Source organism: Perca flavescens, chromosome 23 (assembly GCF_004354835.1).
Source record: "Perca flavescens isolate YP-PL-M2 chromosome 23, PFLA_1.0, whole genome shotgun sequence".
NCBI lineage: Eukaryota > Metazoa > Chordata > Actinopteri > Perciformes > Percidae > Perca > Perca flavescens.
In genome coordinates, this window is record NC_041353.1 from 9433263 (window position 1) to 9456778 (window position 23516).

At 39.2% G+C, this 23516-nt stretch overlaps 1 pseudogene; it reads right to left on the reverse strand.

Moving 5' to 3' along the window:
* Window positions 1-23516, reverse strand: part of LOC114550492 (pleiotrophin-like) — a 41963-nt pseudogene that overhangs the window by 13768 nt on the left and 4679 nt on the right.

Below are 23516 nucleotides of genomic sequence, written 5' to 3' on the forward strand. Positions count from 1 at the left end.
TGCATCTCCAGCATGTGGCTGTACATCAGTGGTGGAAGAAGTATCCAGATCCATCACTCAAATTAAAGTTGCAATATCGCAATATAAAAATAAAAGTCCTGCATTCAAAATTTACTGAAAGGCGCAAGTTTGATTTTTAAAACTTCAGACTCACCCAGAAAACAACTGTATAGGTTGGTTGTGGAAGCAGCTTATAACGACCCATAACTTACGTTTGTTAGGCAGCGACATCTTATGGCTTTAATAATTATCGCGAGAACAAACAAGGAAGTAAGGTGACAGTATAGTATAGTAAGTATAAGAGTGCCAAACTCCGTAAGGACAAAGGTTGGTGTGGTGGCTGTGTAAATTAAAAACAAGAGACTGGAGTTTGGGTCCCGAGTGAAACCAGAAGTCAACAGTCACTTTTTAAATTTACCAACTTTACAGACCTAAGTCTGTGACGTAGTGAAGTCCTCATTTTATTTTTACATGACTAATTTTTAGCCAATACCGGATGTTTTCTAAACGTAACTAATTCAGTTTCACAATGTTAACTATGTGATTAAAATGGCGGTCACGTGATTAAAACTGCCACCACCTTCCAAGTTACGGTAATATGTTTAAAATGGCCGTCGTGCGACCGTGAATAGAAGGTCAAATATGTAATTTTGGGAGTCATTGGCAACCTATTGTGTCGTGTAGGAGCGAGGCGTGTTGAAAACTCAGCTAATCTATTTGTTAAATCATGTCTATGTGGATATGGTTTGATCAGATTTGATTGATAGTGGCCTGGCAACATAAACAAACAATCCATCAAGAGTCATCAGATTTTGATTCAATATTGCCTAATTCTGATTGGTCCACAAACTTTTTTCAGTACAAGTAGGCTACCTATACATTTGTAGTATTTTAGTACATTTTCTTTCCACCACTGCTGCACATACTGTACATTGAATGGTCCATGTTTGTCTCTGCGAGTTTCAGCCAGAACTGAGGCATCCATCCAAGTTCGACATCCAACCATCCGTCACGGTGATAAGTAGAGCCATGTCTGTCTGACATCCGTCACACATCTCAGTAGTGGGTAGAGAGCCTTCCAGAATATCTGATTAATCTTTCCTAAGCTGTCGTTTGAGTGATACCAGCAGGAGAGTAAGTGGCTCACAGCTCAAGCGGTGGTCCAGGGGTCCCAGTTTGAGCAGCTGCTTAGTGTTTGATGGAAGGTGATGGCAGTTTATCACCTCCTGGAGCAGAGATGGTGCTGCTATCTCCACGGCATGCACTTTAAACATCAGGAGCAAAGTTCTCATAAACCGCTTCCTCCCCTGCTATTGTTGTCGGACAGATGAGAAAAAAAGATGTTCTTGTATCAGGCGTTGTCAGGGGAAGGTGGATGATGTGAGAGAATGTGGGCTTATTATAGAACGAGAAAGGGTTGTTTGTTGACAGCAAAAGAGGCTGTCGTGCATGTGAGGGAGAAAGGCTGATAGCCCCAAGGTAGGTGTACACTTTGTTCATATGAAACGGATAAGCTCGCCTTTGTAGTCATGGCTACAAGGGGGGGACGGAGGAGGGCTTTGTCAGTGACAAAATCCAAAGACGCTGCACGTGGACCATGTTTGGAGAAGTCACAGCCGTTCTGGGCAGGTCAGCCAAGGGTTTTGCTGCAGGAATTTCAGTGTCCCAGGCAAAGCTGCCGCCTGGTGTAAACACAGCGTGATATGGCGCTGTTTACCGTCTCTCCTGCGCTTTGCATCTCATTCTCATGTTGTGCAAACAGAATCCACCGCCTCTTGCTTTATTGTTATCATGATCATAACCTTCATATTTAAGGAGTCCATTCTAATGCATATATGCTCACGTACAGAACGTATATTTTGATGTCCATCTGTCTAATATGACTAGAATAAACATTGTCTCCACTGTAATCAATAGATCATAATGTGCCGTCAGAGCTAGCTGGGCTCCTCTTCATACATGTCATGTCAAAGGCTAAACTTCTTTTACGGAGTACACATGACATGTAAAGTTTATCAGAGATTACTTCAAATTTAATTTTCTCTGGCTTCACTCTTGGGGGCCGTTGCTGAGATTAATCTCACCAATCTTGTGCAGCCTTGTAGATGTGAAAACACAACAGCTTGTGCATGCTGGGAAAATTTTATCAGAGACGAAAAATATATATATATCGCCAGATTGTACGGAGCAATTTAAAGTGCCTTATCCCTTATCCAGAGTAACATAAACAAATTGCTCTTTATCCTAAAATCACTGTTGTTATCTTTAGTGTGTCTGTGCTGAAAGTAGATGGTGCTGCATGTGCACATTAAAAGCATGTTCAGCATTTTTAACTTTTGGTTACAGATATTGTGTTTCTCAGCTCTGAGCTCCCATTACTATGATTTCCATCTTAACACAGCCACTGTCTGATTTCAGAGGCAACGTAAGCTTGGACTGAACAATCTAAAATCATCATCTCAATGCCTTTTGAAGTAATTGATCAAAAACTATACAGCTGTGACATATTTCAATACTATCCTGGAGGCACAGGCTATTTTGGTTGATTTTCCATTTTTCAATCTTTCAATAGCAACAGGCTTCCAAAGGACTCACTTAGACACAGCTTTGCGTGGTCCTGGAATATGTATAAATACATTATATTGTACATTTTCGATGACATTTAGTAAATTTATTTCTTTTTATTATTGTACAAAGTACAAATTAAAATCGATCAGTGTACAGCCAGAGATTTTTTCTTTTGGTTAGAAATTTAAAATGTTATTTAAGATCTATAAAGATAATTATTATGGGTTATGGAAGTGTTTCAAAGAGAATATGATTATAAGAGTAGAAGGTATGTGCATTTCTGGGGGCATGATTTGCTAAGAAATGGATTCCTGCTTTGCAAAATGAGCAACGAACCACACCTTTCAACTTTGGAGCAGCGTTCAAGGGGTTTCAAGAGTAACTTGCAGCCAGAAAGGAGAAAGAAAAAAAAAAGGGTGAACCTGGAAACCTGGAGGAGGAAAAAAGCTAAAACTAGTTTCCAGTGACCCAAAGGCCCAGAAGCAAGGGCTTCATTTTGATTTCACCTGTAAATGTATTAGGCCTCACACCTTGTGAAGAAGCTGTCGTCTGCTATCTTACGGACACACTTTATAACTTTTGCAATTTTAACATCCTGGGGAAAAGTTCTTTTTGTGTGGAGCAACCAATGGGTTGAGGGTTGAGCTATTTGACCCTATCTGAACTTCAAGGGTCACAGTTAACATGTGGATTTCAAACAAAATCAGCAAACAAACAAAAAGAAGAAGAAAAAACTGCCTGCGGCAAGTGTTAAATGTACATACAAATGTTCATTTTTCATTTATGTATGTAGATGTCCATTGTGTATTCACTCACTGTGGCTTGTGGCTTCAATAGGAAAAAATAGATTTTACAATCTATTGTTTGCATTGTGCTCTCTATATGATAATAAATTATATATAATTGGGATGTGGTACATTTGAAATGTACATACGCGTCTTTAACGCTACTATCTGTGATGTTTTCCATGCAGTACCTTTTCCTTTTTGATGCGTGCCAGTTGATTATTTGTTCTGAACAATGAACCTGGTGAAAATATCTCTTTCATTTATGACATTGTAAGATGAACTGCATTACGTGGTTACTTTGTACATATTCTCTTAAGATGAAATTCAAATGAAATATGAAATGTGTTTCACATTTTATTTTGAGATTTTAGTGTGTGAGGATGCACAGGTGAAAGAACACATGTCTATCTTTTATTTTGGAAACATAGGAATGTGCTCAACTGATGACTACAATAGTAGAGTTTTTTTTTTTTTTGTTGCTGGGTAAAAATCAGTGGGTATAAATTGAGGTGCAACAAACGCAAGAGGGAAAACACTAAAAACGGTAGTAGTTTCACACTACCAATGCTATTTATACAGTCTCCGGACAGATCTAGGTTTATTCTTACTGGAAATAAAGAAAAATATCATATAGCACAAAATAATGGGGTAAAGCATTACCATTAACTTGGACACTTGGAAAATTGCAAATGCTAATCTTTTGTTTGCTCAAATTAATTAAGTGAAGATGTTTGGAGCTTCACTTTTTATTAACTACTTCATTAAGTGAGGCATGGACCAAAGAGTTTTCAAATTAGAGCTAGTCCAAGCTATGCAACTGTAAAACAAATGCTATCCAATTTGTCCGTAAAAAATAATCACAAAAAATAACATCATTAGGTAAGAATATGATAAACAAATTTCTTTTCCATTATTCATTATTTCCAGCCCTACCGCTAAGTATTATTATATCCTCTAGCAACATACAAGTTGTTTCTTATCAGGTGCTAGAAAGAAAAAAGTAAAACATGTTTTCACTAAAAGTCATGTTTCACTGGTTTCATCAAAAAGCTCTATGAAACTCTACTGTCCAACCTACAGGATACAAGAAGAACCATGTTGACATCCCGTCCTTCCTCTTCTTCCTTCCTCCCAGGGAAAACAACCTCATCAGTCCATTTTGGGCGGCTCCTTCTTGCCTTCCTTCTTTTAGCTATTCGCATCTATGTAAAAGAAAAAATAAATTTGAAATCCACAGTGTTTTCGTTGCCAGGGTGGGGTTTCTGCAAATAAACAAATCCCATTGTCTCCATGATGAGCGCATACTGTATGCTCCGCTTCAGATTGTAATAATCATCCTAAGAGTTTTCATCAGTTTTTCCCCAGAGTGCAGGTTTACTGCTGTGACACTGCATTTAGTCCCTCCTCCTGCTCTCTCCTGTGGATTGATTTTAGGCCTGGTGTATGCCCCATGAAAAGACCGCTTTATCAACTTCCCGCAACAGTGGATTGGTATCTGGCAGCATGGCAAAAGCCACAGTCCATGGCTTTCCTGTACTGCTATGGCCTCACACAGCTCTGGTGAACAGGAAGAGAGCACAATCTGCAAGGTTTGGCTAAAGCTACTGTAGCTCCTGGCTAGCTGTTTCGATTGGACTATCAATCTGCTGGGCTGTTTGTGTGTACTGTATCCTGTTTGTCTGTAGCACACGCATCTGTCTCTCAGTGAACTTTGTGTCTTTTTCTTTTTAAACATATGCATGTTTGTGCACATAGAGGTTGTATATTCTAACATTTTTTAAAGATTATTTTGTGAAAATATTACAAATGAGCGATGGTTGAATTCCATTTTCAGGGTCCTGACTTTATTAAGGGAAGTGCTCTGATCGGTTCTTTGTCTTTTTAACTTCGTTTCTACATCTGTAACTTCTAAACCCCCCATGTTTTACTGGGACTCTCTTAAATAGAACAGAAGGCATCATTGTTAGTAACACCTGTGGACAGTCTGTGGAAAACGTCTATTATGAAAACTAGTCAATAAAAGTATCTGTCTTACACCTCTCAGTGTGTTGATTTATCTTTTTTCAAAAATATATTGTAATAAGTTTGTATTTCTTAAATACTTGCACCAAGCTTTTTCATTTACGACATGTTGAACAGACCCATTCTTATTCTCAGCTCATCCAATACGGCAGCTAGCTCAGTGGCTCTCTGATTCTGATACCAACTACAAGGCACCCTTTTAGTGTCTGTATGAGAGCACTGGGCTTGGTGCGGCGCTGTGAAATGACCTACCTGTAGTATAAAAGATCTAGGCAGGTCGCGGTGGATGTGTCAAACAAACAAACAAAGACCCAGAAGACCAATATTTGTGTCCTGTGTGAAACCAAAAGTCAGCACTGACACTTATGTCCCCAGACGCGATAATAGTATTGTGTTGTTAAACCTAATCATACCCAACATTATCCTGAACTTTGCAAAATGATGCCAAAGGCAAACCCAGTGTGTTAAAAAGTATTCTGACAAGTTGGGAGTGAGAATGTGTTAGTTGAACAGAGATGTCAGCTTCATAATCAACAAGCCTTTTATTTCGACTAATCAAAGTTTCTACTGCTCTACTTAACACTAAATTTCGATCCTCCAACATCCCACTTTTGTCTGGGTTCACAATCACAACTCAACCAACTTTCCATAAATGAAAGGCGTGTTAAATGCCAAATAAAAAATGGCACATTTTTCCTAATAGCTCCCGTTTCAGAGATTTTAAAAGCATTGATTTCAGCCTGGAAATGCTTGACAAATACAAGTAATGTGAAAAAAGCATAAATGGTGAATTTAAAAGGGTACAGTGTGATGATATATATAAACACTGTCAATACATTAATCCTGAATTAATTCATTTGTATGAAATGGATTATAAATGAAAGGACACCTTCACAAATCCTCAAATGAAATGCCCGGGCAAGCAGTTCTGAACAGCGACAAGGTATGCTTAGTCAATGAGATTCCAATTAAGTTTTAACCTTTTTAACATTTCTGAATGTACTATGAGTGAGGAAATCGTCTTTAGAAATCTGTTCTTGTCACCTCGGTTGCAAACCTCCGTTAGCAATAACATTTTGATTGAAAGCGCTCTCACCATGCAAATCCAGAAATTGCTCTTCCGTCCCATTTCTTTACTTGTTTTTATTTGTTTGAATGTTTTCTCTACATTTTTCTTCTCTTCCCTGTTGGTTTTGGTAGAATATGCTGCTCTCCGGGGAGAGAGATGGAAGAAAAATTCTATCTCACTTTGTATTATCTTCCTCCATATGTGAGATGGGGATTCTTACCAGGCTGGAGAACTTTCTGCTGCGTTGCATTACATGGCACTGCTCTCTTCTTCTGCCTCTGGCAGACTCATAATCAGGCGTTGCTGCCTCCGCCTGGCTCAAATCTGCCCCTGAGCCAAAACACGGTGATAACACATTTTGCCAAAACTGAGTAGAAAGCAGAATCTGAATTTTTTACATTTGTTGAATGTTGGAAAGTAGCCAAGTACATTTACTAAAGTACAATTGTAGGAGGTACTTGTATAATTACAATTCTATGCTACTTTATATTCTACGTCACAACATTTTAGAGTATAGGCGTAATTTAAAGGGTTACAACCCTGACCCGGTGCAACCCACCCCAAAAACAATTATAATTTCCTTCACATAAATGAAGACATTCGCCCCATAAATTCATGCAGAAAAGGCACAACTTGTTGCAGAAAAAATTCAGCAGAATGCAGGAAATTAAGTGTTTGACGTTCAAAATTTCAATATTGCTCAAAAGTGGAAATCTCAACCCGCCCAATGTTGAACCCAAAATTACGCCCTTGTTTTAGAGGGAAGTAACCTCACCACTGAATTTATTTGACACCTATAGGAACTTTCGCAGATTAAGATTTACATACAAAACATTAAATCACATTATAATAATTATACAAAAATGCTGCACACCACATGGATGCATTAATAACCTATTTATAGGGCCATTGACACATAAGTACTTATCTTTGATAAATGTCTATCTTTAATACTTACATGTTTTTACATATGATTTTAAAAGATTTTTAGTTGTAATGGAGTATTTATTTTACCTGAGTAAAATATCTAAATATTTCTTTCACCACTGCATTACACCATATATAAAAAGAGTATGCCTGGTCAATGACACATTTTGATGGCACACTCTTTTTGGTGACCTAGGGGTTAATTCACACTGACCATGCCGATTAACAAATCCCTGGTTCTGCTCTACTCCCTTTCTTGTTGTTTCTCTACTTGAAGGGTTCATTTTTAAAACAGATCAAATTGGTGTTAGGTTGTTTTGAAAAGAGATCTCATATTTTATTTTCATAAATTCACTCAATCAAACTAGTGTTGGTTTGATCATTTTTTAAATGGATTTCACCTGTTTTCACAAATTAACTCTTCACAAGTTCATTTTAACTATAGATTAATTTATGATGCAAATCAATTAGTTCAAATGGACAAGAAAGTACTGTATTTTCCTTGCACGTGGCCATAAGATCTGAGTGTTATACAGTATCAGCCTTGGACAACTTCAAGGAGGTCATCATCACATGGTGACTGATGATCTGTCGAAAAATCTGCCTGTAAAGTTTGGCTGGCCAGCCTAAAAACTTCAAATCGTCTTTTTCTTAACCTCATATTTCTGACCTACAAGGGCATAGAGCCGTAACTGCAGAAATTGTGGGGTGAGTGCAACAATAATACTCTGTGTGGCTCTGGATTACATTATCTTACATTTTTTTTGATTTCTTTGGATTTTTTAGTTAAAAGAACACCACCTGTTTGTCCAGAAAGAATGACCCAAACAAAATTGCTCCAAACTATTTCAGAGACTCCAGATTTATTTCTACAAAGCCTTTTGTTTTACCTGAAATCAAGTCTGGCATCCAAACACGCCAAAACACCCTGCTCACTCTTGTTCTGCTGAAAGAGAAGGGGGGACCTTGAGGTTTCTACAGGCATTCATGATGTTTCATTTCTGTCACTCTTTGTTCCTCTTTTTGCTCAGGGTCTTTTGTTTCACCTGGGCTCGACAGCAAAAGACACGCAACTCTGAATCTCAGACCGCTCCCGATGCGGCTCTTAGCATTGTCTCCTCCAGAATCTGCAAATGACAGATGCTACCTCCATCACAGCAACATGCTGCAGACAGATGCTACCTCCATCACAGCAACATGCTGCAGTCAGGGGAAACCTATCTCCCAACCCAAGGTGGCTGTTCAGAATTGCAGATTTGGCCAGGCAGATCTCTGCTCCCAGCCGGGGGTTAGATAGCCTCTCCTCTCTCCATCTTAGTCACTCCCAAGTCAAACAATTCTGTTTATGTTTTCCATAAGCTCCCTGATCGTGCTGCTGTGGACTGTATCTATGCCATCCCCTGACACAAAAAAGCATACACAATTCCGTTCCTGTACACCCTCATTGTGCACAGCAGCCCCTCATTCTTTTTCCAGCAACCCCTTTTCTTAGGGCCTATCTTCCAACTGGCAGACATGGTAAATCACACCTCCCATCACGCAGTCTCTCTTCCCAACTGCTTCCCTTTATCTCGGCCACTGTCATCCTCACTCTGCTTCTCTGTTGCCCTCAGCTCTCACACCTCTTAGACTGTCACTCCGCATCCACGCATCTGGCCTTCATTAGAATTGATGCGCACAGGTACGCAGCGCTGCACACATTGCTGCAAACCAAACACCTTTCAACTTGCATACACACACGCATACATCCACTATGTGAATATATACATTTTTATTTAGCCTACATTTTTAACATGAAAAGTTCTTGATCTACATTGATATTCCTGCATAATGAAACATGATGCAATTCATCAGTTTGGAATAAGGTTCTTATATTCACAATATAACCAGGATGGCATAAGCAAACAAAATAGGACTGAATGGAGATTGCGTGTCCAAAGTTGCACAGTCCATGTGATTGAATGTGAGTGATGGGCACTGATATATTGGAGGCCTACCTATAGTCCCTCACTCTCACCCATTGCATTGTGGGATAAGTTCCATCCCCCACAACTCTGGACAGCAAAAATCAAGAAAATGGATTGTCATCGAACGTGTCCTCCAAAAAAACGTTTTAACTGCCCTTTGCTCCCAATGGACAAGACTGATTATTTTGGCTCCTGGAGGTCTTTAACGTAAACATACATCATTATTGGGCATTTGCTGAAATGACTGATGCAGTTGTTATTCTTTGGAGGACACCTACTATAGATCTACTATAAATCCACATACATCTCTATATATTTTAACAGCAGAATCCTGTATTATATACATTTGCTGGAAAGCATGGTAGAGTCACAGCTAGCGAGTACAGTACAACTTCTCAAGAAACTTCCTGTCACAATGGATTAATGATGTGCTACCGAGTGAAAGATTTAACAGATTCCTCCTTTGAAAGTCAACTACAGTTTGGCATAACATCTTAAGACAAACAGTCGAGCAGACAGACGTGTTACAGTTGGCGGCACTGCAGCTGCAGTCAGACATCCTGTAGTAAAAAATAAAATGTAAACGTCTCAGGAGAGCTCCCATATGTCTTATCATAGTAATTTGACTGGCTGTTTGATGAAGTGACAGTGAGGTTAAGCAAACTTCATGTGCAAACCTTTGTGTGTACACATGTCATCTGCTGAGCATGATAAGGGCGTAGTTTATGACCATTGGCAGCAATTCTGCACTCATTATAATCCTGTTTGGACAATGGGACAGTCACATTGGGTTAGTTACATCCTTGTTTACAGAATCAACAAAGGGCATCGACTCACTTGGAATGAATCGTGCATTCTTATCACCAGTTTTACACCAAGCAGAATGTAATATATTCTACATGCATTCAGGTGGTTATTACCTATATTCTCCCAGTAGCTCAAATCTTGTGTCAGCTCGGGTTTCATAACTGCCCATTTCCCATAGAATGTGGGAAGTAGTGACTTCAGTTTCTTTTAAAATGACTATAGAAAGCTAAAAGCATGTAATTACAGCTGAATAGTGAGTTAACTTATTCACCTCCTAATGCTGTCTCTCACTGCTTCAACTTAGCACTTGGGTAGGTGGATTTTTATCACACTGATGTGAATGTGAATCACAGCTGACATTGCCTGAGATTAAAATAATTTGCAAGGGTATGTGGGATTTAACAAAGATGCAATCAATCCGAGATGTGCCAGGAGACAAGCTAAATATCTGCTGAACTTACACAATAATTATTACAAAGAGGATAGAAGAAATCCACTCTCAAATGCACCTTGATGATGCACATACTGATGCTAATTTCTTATCATAATTGATGACTCCAGATTTTGACCTGTTTGTCATCGCTAAAACACACCGAACATCCAAAAACAGCACAAGATGTACAAGCTTGTCAGGGGAAAGATGAGCAATTCAGCTGAATAAACAGAGACACCCAAGTGGTAAACATCCCTTCAGCTATACTTAATTAAACAAACCAACTAATCTAACATTCCCTGTAACTGTTTACAATGACTAAACAGGGCAAGAAAGTATTGGACAATTCTTAAACCATTAGTTTGTTTTTGCATGGGTCTTTTCTTTTCATTCAAACCGACCTAATGACAGGTGATTTCTTTAAATAAAAAATAACATCTCCAGCTTTCAAACTAGTTCAAAAAGTGACTTTGTTGTTGTTTAAGGATGGTGTGTTTCAACAAATCTCTCTAGCTTACATTACAGTACAAAGCCCATGAACAAGTCTTGTTAGAGCCTTTGCTTTGTCTTGGGTAAGGGCTAGTTTTATTGAAAATACAGATATTTCACGGTGGTACAGTGCATTGATTTCTTAAATAAATTTAATTATGCCAATGTGTTTGGAAGAAAAGGTACTCTGCACTAAAAAGGAGTCAGTTGGCATACTATAAATTATTGAATGAATCAAGTTGGCATCCTGAATTATTTGTTTATACTTCTGAAACTGAACAGTAAAATATATATTTTTTGATAGAGTACAGAGAACCTATATCACACGGTGATGCGTCAACAGGAATTCAATGCACCTCTCTGTTGCTGACAGCATGTCCAGGGAGAGTTATATCTTATCTAGTGGTGATTTATTCCACTCAACACCTTGCAGCTTAGTCTTGGGGTTTTCCACAGGGTTTGGTGGCTGTGACAGTGGCGGCGCAGGTCGCATCCATGAGTGCTCGCTTCAGCACGCCCGTCCTGTTCTTCTTGCCCGTCGCCAGATCGCACTCCCCCCAAGCCTGGAAGTCGTACTTGCATTCCCCTATAGCACACAAAGAAATCAGACACTTCATTAGATGCTTTTGTTTTGTGAAGTGGCTCTGAGGAGGATAAGAGATCAAGCAGAAAACCTGAAAAAATTACTAAATGTAGCATCTATATGTTTTTACCATCAGTCAGTGAATCAACCCCTTGAGTCTAAGGAGTTGTGAGTCATACACTTTTAATGGGTTCGAAGAGAGTTTTTTCCTAACAGGAACAGATGGTGCTGCACAGTTCTGATCCTATATATATATCCTATATAATGAAACCCGCTAACAGATGAATGCAATCAAAAACTGCCTGGCTCCTGTTCATCCTGGAAATAATGGACAGATACAATCTTTGCAGCAGATAAGTGAAGTCCTTTCAGCAGCACCTCAAATAAATTTCACATATGTGCTTTCATTTGACATAAAATTTTACCCACTTTAAACTCAAGAGGATGCAAGATTGTTCAGGAAAATGGCTACAGCCAGTGGCTGGTGTAGAAATCGTTGTGAAGAAGTGTGTGTGTGTGTGTGTGTGTGTGTGTGTGTGTGTGTGTGTGTGTGTGTGTGTGTGTGTGTGTGTGTGTGTGTGCGCGGCGTGTGTATGTTTGTGTGTACTGTCCAGCCCATGTCTTTCATATCTCCCTCCATTATTTTCTTGCCACTCTAGCAGGGCTCCCTCGAGGCTGTGACATACATTCGTCAGTTTCCTCTCTCACATGAAAGCGTCGGACCCCTGTCACTGCCTTTGAGATCCCTGGATGCTCATCAGAGAAGGGGAGAGGGGTGAAAAGGGGTGAAGAGAGGAGGGACGGAGAGAGGAGAGAGGGAGTGACAGGGCCATTGTTGCAAGAATCCTACAGGGACTTCCTGAGCATCCAACTTTGAAACCATACGCCTCCGTAATTTCAGAGCGAGAGAGAGATTCCTTGCCAGCTCCTGGAAATTTGACAGGCATCCCATGCCTCTTTAAAGGTAATTTACAAGTAGGCTAAACAATAGTTGTACAACTGTGAACACACTCACTCATCAGCAACTCTACATCCTAACAGAGTCCTATATAGATTTCAGGATTAATGGGAAAAAAATCTGATCATTTAGAATCTCGCCCCTGCCTTTAAAAATGTCAAATCTAGTGTCAAATACTTGTTCAGGATTTGAAGGTTATTGCTACAAAGTCAAAGCTGATAATAATCACAATGGGGTATTGATTTGAGATCATTACAATATTTTTTAGGATGGAAACATTAACTTTCATCCACTGCAACAGACCCATACTTCAATGCCTTGAAGAGATAGATGTTTCCTTGCAGATATTTATTGTTATTCATTCCCTTTTTTATCACTTTTCAATATCAATTCTTATCCATTTTGGGCTTTGTGTCGCTTCATTTGTGCATTCACTGTACGAGTATTTCTATGGTCTATTGTATAGAAACCCATTAGCTGTAGTGTTGGGTACTTTCGTTACCTACCCTTCTTTTTTGGGTCATGCTGCTACCCAACAATATTGTGCACACCCTCGGTTTTTAAGCACTCTGCCTGCATGGTTGTCGTTTGCTGTGAGTAAAAAATGGAAACCGGAACGACTCTCAGAGAAACCCCATAAAGTTTAAAGGTGAAATGTTCTTCCTTAGTACAATATGCATGCTACCTATAAGTACTTAGCCAACTTCTCCAGAAATGTTCTTCCTTAGTACAATATGCATGCTACCTATAAGTACTTAGCCAACTTCTCCAGCAAATATTTTATATACAGTATGTGTGTGTGTGTGTGTGTGTGTGTGTGTGTGTGTGTGTGTGTGTGTGTGTGTGTGTGTGTGTGTGTGTATAATATTTTTACATCAATGACAGACCGACAGTATCAGAGCAGCACCACATCTAAATCCAGGTTTGGCTGCCAGTGTTAAATTGCAGGGTGTTTTACACTAATTTGGAAACATTTTGTTGGGAGTATGCACCAAATGTTACATTTGTTATTTATTCATTTTTGATTGAAAAACTATCCAAAATAAAAAAAAAAGCACTGGCTTTGTTTTAGCCTCTACAACACAAGGAGGGCCTCTTCCTTTCTATTATTTTCTTTTCTCAAGTAACTTTCCACAATTTAAAGGCCAGAGGCATGTAACTTATTGCCAATACTCCCAAAACTTTAGCTACTATAATCTATATAGCTAGTTTGCAGGACCTAGTTTCCTGCAGTGTGTTCATCACTCGTGACAGGCTCATTGCAGAGCAGCAGGCTCCTGCCTGACAGGCCTTACTGGAAGAACAAAAGTCCCTCAGGCTTGTCACTGCAAGACATTTCATATGTGAAGGCTGCACAGTCTCAAGCCCAAAAAGCAAATGACAAAGCAGGATGATTATTCCTGTGTTTTCCATGACGATGTATCACTTCCTTGGCAGACATTTTTGTTGTACCTCTAATTAGCTAGCTTACTCATTCCTATTGTGAAAATGGGACCATTGTTTTGTGGTGACAGGCTAGCATACATTATGGGGGAGGTGTGGGGTGATAGAGGATAGAAGCCATGCAGTTATGCAGAAGTAAGGACGTTCTCTGGGTCTTTTTGTGTTCATAGAATATTAAAATATTTAAAAAGGTACTGGAGATTGTTAAGAAATATCTATGTCCTCCCTCACCTCCAAACTTCTTCTTCCAGTTGCAGGGGATCTTGCAGCGTTGGGTCTTAATGGTCTGTTTGCAGTCGGTGCCAGTCGTGTTCCCTCCCTGGTGCCGAGACCACAGTCGCCTTAGTTAGCTACACACACACTCCATTGCCACTCCCCACAGTCTGACTTGCGCTCCTTCTTTCCTGTAGGACCCGAGCATAAACAGGTTCTGTAACCTAATATTATCGCCACAATTATTTAATAGATTGTTTTTACATCACTGAACAAGTTATTTCGCTGTATATGGCCAATAATTAAATATCTAATTTGAAATATAAATAATATTCAAGTGTGCCCATGCAAGGCCTGCCTGACATCTTATTTTAGGTCAAAACCTTAAGACATTAAGGTTTTTGCTTGTGTCAAATCATGTATTTAAAGAATCAAGTTTTAGGTCCAGTCCCACAGCAGTCAAGCCCATGTCAAGTCTGAAAGATTAATATTTATGTCTTGAGTCCGACATGGCACAAATGTCTCACATCTACAGTTCTGGTTATAACCAACATATTAGAATCTTAGTTTTTATTAAAACAAGAAATGGAAACTGCTACTTGCAGTGTCTCTTTGACTTTTTAATATTTCAAGGCAGCTAATGAGTTTAGTGCTTGTTCTCAAATGCAAATTAACTTTTTTTACTTGAATTTAAATTAGCTAAATGTTGTTTTCTTTACCCAAGTGGGAATTATCTGACTTATTTAGCCTTACTTGCAAGATATTGCTATTTGTTTCTGGTAAATTCTCAAAGGACACCAATTACTCCAACCCCAAAGGCTTTTCCCATTTCATATTTGTAAGAGTTGTGTCCAACTAAATAAGTTGTTAAGAGTAATATTCTCACAGCACAACATCTTAGGGGGTGATAGCACTGTATGTCACATTTTTATATTGATAAGGTTAATTGAGAAACATTGCTTCTCCGTCATCAAACAAGTTGTAGATTGGATTTAATACTGAACATCATGGTGCTCCTCTTTCATATTCATATACAGTGTAAAGTAAATCGAAACCTGCAGAGATACTAATTATTCTATACATTTTCTATAGTTGAAGAATCTATCCCGAGCTTTGCAAAATGCACCTTGTTTCTCTGCTTTGCCTCCTTCAGCTGCCATCACTGTTAGCACCAGGAGTGCCATCACGGCCACCCGTGTCCACAGCTTCTGTCCATTCATTCTGAAAGAGAGACAAGAAAATCATTAGAGGATGTGATTTCTTTACACAGCTAAAACTTATGACTTTCGAGAGCTCCTTAAAATGTTCCATTCAGCTGTTTGGCAGAACATGAAGAAGAAAAGCAATAGTTGTCGCAAGTCTCACGAGACAGAGGAATAGCCTGGGAAATTTCCATCTTTCATCTGGTGTCATTTCCACTGTGCTGGATTCCAATACCGACATTTTTGATTGTCTGCACTGCCCAACCTGATCTCACAGAATTCCATGAAATGAACACGGCCCCTTGACTCAAAATCGGTGGTAGTTTAACAGAATCGCCAAAAATTCCGTGATGGGCCCACGGTAGAAGTCTGTGAAATGAACACGGCCCCTTAAGTTAAGGAAAAGGTCATGGGTGGGCGGTAGTGTTAATTTTGTCACCTATTTTTAATTTAGTCTTGTGCCAAATGTCCTTGTTAGTTTTAGTTATATTTAGTCATTCACATATCTTTTTTTTTGTTAGTCAAGTTTTAGTCGACTAAAAGTCTTGTCATTTTAGTCTAGTTTTAGTCAAAACAGAACGCAATATATCTTAGTCAAGTTTTAGTCAAAACATTTGTCTTTGTTTAAATAAATTATTTCTGATTTCAGTTTTCCATTTCAGTCAAATAGTTATAAAAATAAATAAATTATATAAAGTTATATTTATATTTTATATATATATTAAGCCTCTTCCTTATTTCACCAGTAAATTCCTGTTAAACGACAAAAAAAACCACTGCATGAGAAAAGGATATTTTACAGTAACTTTGAATGCAGCACGGCTGGCGAGGCGTATTTCAAGTGAACGCAACATGTGTTGTTTTTTCAGACAACGGCAGCTGCAGACTGTCGTCGTCCCCCAGTTGAAACCTACACAGTGAAATACAGACAAACTTTTACACCGTTTAGCTGTCAGCATTTTAACCGTGTTTACTCCAGCTGCTAGCTAATGGTAGGCTAACGTTACCTGCTGCCAAGTGTAGTATTAACTAGCGTCACGTGCAGCGATGTTTCAGTTGACTCTAACGTCCGTTAATGAGCATCAGAGAGAAGCGCGGGAACCGAAATCCGCGTTGCTATTCGGTCCGGTAGATAACGGTCGTTAGGCACCTGTCGGTACCCAACCCTAGTAACAGCTTAATATTCTATCTCATGATGAAAATGAAGAGAGATTTTATCTTAGTTTTAATTTTATGCAAAACATTTTAGTCTCATCTTTTTTCGTCAACACTAATGCATTAATTTAGTCTTAGTCAGCATTTTTGGACATTGGCGCAGTCTCGTCATCGTCTCGTCTTAGTCACGGAAAAAAAAGGTCGAAAAAAAGGTAGGCGACGAACATATTTAGAAAAGAACGGGACGGGATGGCCGTATACAGTGGACGGGTTGGGTTTATAAAAAGAACAACGGGTTGGGTTTAAGAAAATAACAACAGGACGGTTAGGGTTAGGAATCGTGACATGCGGGACACCACGATCCCGGTCTCCTGGGTGAAAGTCCTGTTGTTTGACCCATCCACCACACCAACCAACCTCCCTACGTGGATTTTCAGGCTTTCATAATACTCGCTAGTGTTGTTGCACTTAATGCTATGACCAGTCTGGCACTGCCAGTACGCTGTCAGGCATGGCTGTATTTGCTGTCAATCTCTGTGAAACCTTGTCAAGGGTACAAAAAGTTAACACGCGTTTGATTTGATTTGTCAAAACTCAACAAAATATTCTGTAAGTGAAGCTAAGTAAACCCTTTATGTTGTCTTTAAAGAAACCCTTTCTTTGATTCTACAAGAGTGAAACCAAAAACTGTATATGTATTATTTATGTTTAGAGGGTTAAATGGAAGTTCTAAAGGAATGTTCAGTATTGGTGTTAATACTGACCTTACTAAACGTACCCTGTGGGGTTTTTTGACCACTATTAGTGCTGTGGAGCAGTGTTTTATGAGTGGGTCCCTGTTTTGTTTGTTTTATGACTGGGTCCCCGCTTTGTTTGTTTTATAAGTGGGTCCCTGCTTTGTTTGTTTTATGAGTGGGTCCTCGTTTTGCACACACACACACACACACATACGCGGGGGGGGGTGACGCAATACATATTCCTGCCAATGGATTCACAATATTCAAACGATCAACAGGTGGCAGTAATGACCCCAGGAACACAGCAATGTGCCAACAAAAGGCAGTAAAGAAGAACACTGCTAGCAAGTATACATGGATGTAAACAATGCAGGTTACAAAATGTTATAAAAAGCTTTTGTGTGCATCCTTAAGAGTGAATGTAAACAGAAACTTTGTCTGTTTACAAGAAATCTCCACAGGGCATATTTAAGCATATTGGTTATTGGCCAGATGTGACTGATCCACATGAAACACAGTTTCTACATCAATGTCAATATCAGTTACATTTATTCAGTCATGGCGGGGACTTTGTTTTCAATGTCACAGCAATCCATGGCCTCATGTTACATTAGTGATAAATTTGACTTTGGTGAGTCACAGTGAGGTATACATATAGAGAAATAGATAGTATTGGTTTCAGATCAGCACTTTGTATCTGCAAATACCCTGAGTTGAAGTATCAGAATGGGTATCAGGAGAGAATAAGTTGGATCATGGCATCCCTATTTTAGAAGAAAAAATGTTTTAAGGGTGATTTAGGTTTTTAGTGTGAATGTGTTCTTAAGAGTATGAATAGGAAAGTAAATTGCGGCATATTTCAGCATCAGACTTGTGTTTTGAGTCCAAACGGGCTTACTGAATTCTATAATAGTTGCTCAAGAAAAGATTACACCTGCAGCAAGAAAGCAGGAAAAGAGTATGGCTGAGATTACATTGCCACTGTACAATAAATTGTCATAGAAAAAATGTCATTAGTCGTCTGTCTCTTTGTTTACACAGAGCTGCTGACATCAGGTTTTTTTAAATCCAACATCCTCCATATAATCAGAATCAGAAGTTCTTTTATTATGCAATTATTTAGCTGGTTCTGGATCAGCAGAAAGATGTTACTGTCGCTATCACCTGCCACTGTAATAAAATTGTTGCAGAAAAACCTCAATCTCTTCAACTTTCCTGCCTTCTCCCCCCTTAAATCCTCTAGCAGCCAGCGCTGTCTGAAAGGAGAGACAGCATGAGACTGAGGCAATTACCAAGTGTTAACGCAAAAAAACTTCTGTGCTCAAATTCCTGTAGAAAGGTTGATCCTGGTAGGGAAATAATATCTATTTGTCATTTTTAATTAATCATGAGCTGAGCGCACCCCATCCCATTGTGTAAGAAACTTGCATTAACAACTTTTCATTTCACTTACTTACTGTAAGACCTCACATAAGTGAAGTCTGTTTAAGGGACTGTGAAAGCCTCTGGAATTTAAATCAGGTATTCAAACCTTGTATTTAATTATTGGATGTTAGTGTAGTGCATTCTACCTCAGATTTAATGTTCCCCAGCACTTCTTAGAAACTGATAATGAGCCTTATGGCAGCGCCTGTAGTCTGTCTGCTAGGAAAAGCCGTCTGAATCTTTCCACACGATTGATTTTATATTTTACTGACTGTGGCAGCACACAGGCAAAACCTGTTTTGATTAAATACTTCAGACTCTTTTAAAAGAGATTCCAAACTATTCTTCTCCATAACCTGAAAAGGGAAGAAAAAAATCATTGAATCCAAACGGTAAGAAGCGCATACAATGAGATCTAAGAGTTTCAGAGAGAAAACCCAATAAAACAGCCTCGATAAAGATCATTTTCAAGAAAAAAAAAGTATTGTGGCCTTTCAAAAGATAAGAAAACATTTTCCTCAGTTACACACACAGTGATGGGTTCTTGGTGCAGTGCAGGCTTTAAAAGGGATGGGGTTGATGACTTTGACTGAGCACCCAATACAGTAGCTTGAAGAAAGAAGTTCTTGGAATTAAAGTGAATTAACCATTACCTCTGTAGCCAGAGAATCCTTTAAGATGACAGGTTTCTCCTCCTATTGAGGTCAATAAATTAAATGGAAGTCTCTCCCAGCCATGTAGCTCCTATTTCCAGAGCATGACAGCATCTATAATGGATGACTGGGTGGATCGGAGCATTTGACTATCATTCGGCAGGCATGTGTGCTGCCTGTGTAACTCTTAGCACTAGGGATTGCCAACTTAAGGTACGTCTACTTGTGCTTTTCCATAAATACTCTTCCCCTCTTTTTCTTCAATATACACACACAGTCAGACACACCTAAAGCTCAACACTTTGTGACGGAGAGAAGAGGCTGTTTTTTTCCTTGCAAGTCTTAGCCCCTGGAAACCTGACCGCAACTTACTTATTCTCATGACACAGACACCTATAATGTGACTAAAGCAGTGGGGGTTTTATATCAGCTCAATTCACCACTGGTCACATCATCCTTCATTGTCTAAGATAGATATTTGATGCAGGATATAGCCATACCTGAAGGTTTAGTGAAGTGAAACTTTTCAAATAAAAAATTAAATGATTTCTCAATTAATAATTTAGTCCATGAAATGTAAAAAAAGTATTCAAATTAAAATGGCATACAACTGTAAAAAGCTGCAAATATTCCCATTTGAGAAGCTGGAAACAGAGAATGTTTGGTATTTTAGCTTAGTAAATGACTGGGCCAATTAATCAATTGTTGCTGATTAATTTTCTGTGGATCGATTAACCGAATAATCAACTAATCATTTCAGCTCTATTTTAGATATTTGTGGCCAAAATACACCACACACTCAAATCAAATAAATACAGTCCCCAATTTATCATACAAAATACAAGTTTTTCTTACATATTTTACTCTGGGGAGCCAAATATGATCACATTTAGCAACTGCTTGCAATTAATGTCAGAAACATAGTAAAGTCTTGGTGTAGAAATCTAGAGTTCCACACTTAGCTAAGACAGATACAGGAGAACTGAATGTTTGCAAACCTCACACCTCGTTTTTTTTTTTTTTTTTTAACATCAGAAACATCCAGTGATCAGTGTGTGGCTCATGAGCCTGTGAGAATTAGTCTTATTAAATCCTCAATTTGCCCCACTGATCCAGACACAGCTCACATTTCTGAGGAATTGATTTTTTTTAATTTTTTATTTAACCTCTCAAAATCCAGTTCTCAATAGGAGAGCTTGTCTAAATACATATGGGGAGCATGTAACTAAGCAACATCCCCCCGGTGTTTTAGTGATGAACACAAATATTATCATAACACACATGCGTCTAAGATCACTTAGCTGCACATTGCCCCTGGAGGTAACAAATCAAAGAATCTAAAAATGTAGTTTCCAAAGGCAAGTCTTTCCAAGCTTGCTTTGACTCATCACGCAATACTTGATACAATATGAGGTGATCCTTTTTTTTAATATAAGGATATATTTTAGTCCTAATGTGCCTTTGACTTAAGTTATACAGTACAGTAAAACACGTAAAGCAATATAAAAAACAGCAAACATTTAAAATACACAAAAATACATATCCAGGCAACAAAACTTCTTGGTAAGGTTTAAAGCCTGGCTCAGACTACAGGAGTTTTAAAATCCTAACCGATTTTGAAATCTGGTTGCAGCACACACTTGAGGAGAATCTTTGCAGATTTTCTTCCCTCAAATCTTAAACATGCTCACACTACAAGATTTGTAAATAGTGGGGCATCACACACTAGAAGATATTCTTAAGATTATCTTGCCAGATTTAGCACCTCACGTGACGCGATCTCACGGGGAAGCGCATGTAAACAAAATGGATACTGTGTCACGGCAACTTGCTGTAGTAATACTTATCCTTTGTACGAATAAAAAACAAAAGAAAATAAAACGAGCGTGGATGATAATATTATTCAAACAAACTATCGTATTTTCCGGACTATAAGTCACACTTTTTTTCCTACTTTGGCTGGTCCTGCGACTTATAGTCAGGTGCAACTTATATATCAATATATATATAATTGAACATGTTAATTCATACTGAAACATTACCGTCTACAGCCTCGAGAGGGCGCTCTAGGCTTGTGACAACTATATGCTGGTCCTAAAGACAACTGAGAAAGAAAAGAGATAAACTGCAGGTAGTAAAATATGCAGCCGAAAACGGTAATCGAGCAGCAGAAAGAACATTTGAAATGAGGGAGAAACTTGTGAGGGACTGGCGAAAAGGTGACTCTTACTGCAATGAAGAAATGAAAGAAAGCTAATCGGCTAATTGCGGGCTGAAAGCTAGATGGCCAGAGCTGGAGGAACGAGTCCACAGGTGGGGGCTTGAACAACGTGCTGCCGGGAGGGGCTTGACAACGGTACGTCTCCACGCCCTGCTAGTTGTTGCTAGTTGTTCTGTGTGATTTATACTCCGGATCGATTTATAGTCCGAAAAATACAATTAGCAGTATGCTATGTGTACCCTGGTGCAATTAGAAGTGTATGCTATTTGCACCCCTGGTACAATTAGAAGTGTATGCTATTTGCACCCCTGGTACAATTAGCAGTATGCTATTTGTACCCTGGTGCAATTAGAAGTGCTATTTGTACCCTGGTGCAATTAGAAATTAATGCTATTAGTACCCTGCCGGTGCACACAGCAATGTGTTCTATTAATACCCCGTCTGGTACAAATATCAATGTATGCTATTTGTACCCCTGTGCATTTACAGTACCTTGGCATATATTTACACACAGTTATCCATACTACTCACATATTACACCTTTTTGGAATATTCATTCTTACCCTAACCATAACCAATCCCACTCCTCTTGCCTAAACCTAACCAACCCAACCAGAGCAGGCATATTCATGAGTCTTCCCCTACCACCCTGCAAAAAAAAAAAACTAACAAACCAACGGTTGTATGCTTTCACTGAAGACAGAAAGCGCAACTGTAGTATCCATTTTCCGCTAGAAATTCAATTGTTATAAACTTTAGAGACAAAACTTCCCAGTTTCTGCGGTCATGGAAGATGAACGTCCGCCATGATTTCGGTGCACGCGAGCAACGTTTTTTTGTTGTTACGTCACAGGGTGTAAATAGCTCAGCTGTGTGGCCGAGGCTATTCGTACCGGCGGTGCAAATAGACACTCCGTACATTAAACAGGCACTCGTGCTGTTGCCACATCTCCACCATCCTTTCTTCCAACTCAGTTGTCCACCGGACTCGTACTACAGCTGCTTTCGCGGACATTTTCAAAAGTTTCCGTCACATCTGTCTCCTTGCAGACCTCTCTCTCATTGGCTATTGTGGAAGTACTGACGTAATCATAGTCGTTTCACGCCCGATTATAATCCTAGATATCAAACATGTTTGATATTATTGGGGCGGCTCCGATGTGTCTGCAAGCAGATCGGGAGGTGCAAGATTCGATCTGTGAACGCCTCACATTACCAGATAATCTGCGCCGAACATCGGGACCGATCGAGGTCCTCGACAAGATTTTTTCTCAGATTCTCGGGAGGGGTAAATCGGGCATAAATCGGGCATAAATCGGCCTAAAACTCCTGTAGTCTGAGCCAGGCTTAAGCCTGGTTCAGACGGCAGGATAATTAGGCCGATTTTAGCCCCGATTCACCCCTCCCGACAATCCTAAGGATGCTCCGATTATTGTAAAATAATCTGATCAGATATTCCTGCCATGTGTGGTGTGTTAAGACTGCTCTCGTCTGCTCGGAAGGACGTCGGGACCGCTCCGATCTCAAATCGGGGATATCCAACATGTTGGATTTTTTTGGACCGATTTCTCCTCGTGTGTGGTGTCCCCTGGGGACAAACGAGCACGCAGCCTGTGTAAAATAAAGTCGATGGGCATAACTACATCCACAACTGCAGTCCACCAGAGTACATGGAAACGAATTTAAGAACGTTTATTTCAACGGTAATTAATCTGTGTAATACGTAACGACATTTCTATGAGAAAAAACAAATCACCTCCATATCATGATGTAGTCCATGCTCGCGTTGTCTTCTTTGACCATCGCCTTTTCTTTTGATAATGTTTTTTTTCAGTTAAAAACAAACTACAAACTAT